Below are 2,478 nucleotides of genomic sequence, written 5' to 3'. Positions count from 1 at the left end.
CCCACAGGGGTAGGAAGGGAGGTTACGCAGGACAGATACGGCTGCCAGGGGCCAACCTTATGGTCTGGGGCAGTTTCTAGACAGGAGGTGGACTGTCATGACCTGAGAAGACACCAAGGTATCTTTCACCCTGAACAGAGATGAAGGGGCCTGCCCAGGCCCCTGTGCCCTAAGCCAGGAGAGCTGCTGGCAGTGGCGGAGCCCTTCTAAGTACCTGAGCAAAAACTCCAGCCCTGGTCTATTATTCAGGCCTAAGCCTCTGTCAGGGGCTTCTGCCTTCCTCCCCGCTCTCTCCTTTAGTCAAGCTTTGGAGCGCCTGTCCCCTTTCTGAGAAACTGCCCTGCTTTCTGCCCTACTCAAAGGGTCATCCCAGGAAGCCAGGTTTCCCTCTGTGAGCCACCTTAAGGTTGAGTCAGCCAGCCAGAGTCTCAGGACCAAGGTGAACAGACCTGACCCTGAAAGCTCAGGAAGTTCCTAGAATCCATGATGGGCCAGGTATGGTACTAAGGCAGCAGAAACTCCGAGAAAACAGAAGCCATAGGACGAGAAAAGAGGTTGAGAGTAGAGGAAAAGAATGAGCAAACCGGCAGCGAGAACTGAGCAGAGATGTGCAGAGACCAGCCGAGGGGGACTGCGTGCACCATGCAAGGCGGGCGAGGACAGCGGCCCATGCTGATGTCGCCTTGGTTCTAACAGTTTTCAATCCTGCCCATGTTTCCATCGCCAATGTGATTGCGGAGACTCAATTCATTGAAATGTTTCATTTTCTAATCACTGTTGCCAGTCATATTCTGTGAAACCCTCTAGCCCACTGGGTAGTGTGTGACCTTCGTCATACCTTAAAATGTTTTATTATTCAGCAATCTAACTATACTCTCCATCACTGCTCTTTAAAAATTATTTCTATGTCTTTACAAAAGTAATTTGTGTTCATGGCAGGCTAGTTAAAAAGCAAAATGTTAAGCAAAAAAAGAAGATACTAAGAAATCACCTGCAAGTCCACACCCAGAAATGCCCCTTTAGCACTCTGGTATCTGTCCCTCCAGCGCTTTTTCTAGGCATATAGACTTATGAGGCAGAATAGTGCGCTGAGGCATGACAGTTTTATCTGTGCCCTGTTGTAAAATCACCTGGGCCTTCCCTTGCTCTGAGGTGACTCTGTTTTCCCAGACCTAAGCACGTGGAGAAACAGAGCCGAGTTGACCAAAGGAAAGAATGGAGAGGAGAGGTGGGCCAAGCAGGAAGGGAGGTCCTGAGATAGAGGAAGGGTAATAGTGGGCAGTGTCCCTAAAGAGGGACAGGAACTCTGGTGGGGTGGCATGTAGATTCCATAGGTACTAAACTCTCAGAGCCACACAGGGGACATATGCCCGTACCTTGGCCAGTCTCTGTGGCCAGAAAAGGAGAGTCAGGTAAGAACGTGGCAATGCTCACCGAAACCACACGCCTGGAGCCATGGGTGGAGAAGCAGGTGCCCAGAGCAAGGACGGCTCCCACGGACACAGCCCCTGTTCCTGTGGTCTAGGCAGCTGCTCCCCTGTGTGGTTCCTACAGAGCTTCATTCTTCTTGCTCAAGCAATGGAGTAAAAAGAAGATGCAGAACAAGAAGGAGGAAAAGAGAGCCCTGCTTTTCCAGAAGAAGCTTAGAGGAAAGCTTAGAGGAAAGGCATGGAGCAGGACAAGAAAACATTAGAGAAACGTGGCTAAGAACACATGTCCTGTCTGCATGTTCAGACCCTGGGCTCTGCTGACCCCACCCTCGTGAGCCCAAGGGGAACTGGGAGAAGGGGGTGTCAGAAGGGGATTGTTCAGCCAGACCCGTACTCAAGTTGGCCTTTTCTTGCCACCTGGTTTTAATCTCACCACTGACAAACTGCATGTTATAATGGGGCCACAGAGGCCTGAGTTCAAATTCAGCAAACACGGCTTGCTCTCAACTCTGTATTCTCACGTGTAAAATGGGTCTAACAGTGTCAAGATCACAAAGTGCTCTGAGAATAAAATGAGGGACTGTAGTGGGTTGAATAAGTGCTCTGCCAAAATTCCTGTCCTCCCGTAGCCTTGGAATGTGACCTTATTTGGAAATAGGGTCTTGTACATGTAATTAGTTTAGATGAGATCATATTGGATTAGCGTGGGCACTAATCTAATGGCTGGTGTCTTTATAAGAGGAGAGGACATAGAGATACAAGGAGAAAGGCCATGTGAAGGTGGCAGCATAGATCAGAGTGACCCCACTAAGGGCAGTGCGTGAATGCCAGGTTGCTGGGAGCCACTGGAATAGTTCGCTGGGGAGAGGCAGGGAAGCATTCTTGCCCTGGGGCCTTCAGAGGGAGCATGGCCCGTGAGACCTTGACTTCAGACTCCCAGCTTCCAGAACAGTGAGAAAATAAGTGTTTTTTTAAGCTACCTAGTTCGTGGTCATTTGTTACAGCAGCCCTAGAAAACTGATAAAGATACCTATACAAAGTTCCTGGC

This window comes from Galeopterus variegatus, unplaced genomic scaffold (genome assembly GCF_000696425.1).
Source record: "Galeopterus variegatus unplaced genomic scaffold, G_variegatus-3.0.2 Scaffold427, whole genome shotgun sequence".
Lineage (NCBI taxonomy): Eukaryota > Metazoa > Chordata > Mammalia > Dermoptera > Cynocephalidae > Galeopterus > Galeopterus variegatus.
Note: the sequence above shows the minus strand (reverse complement) of the source record.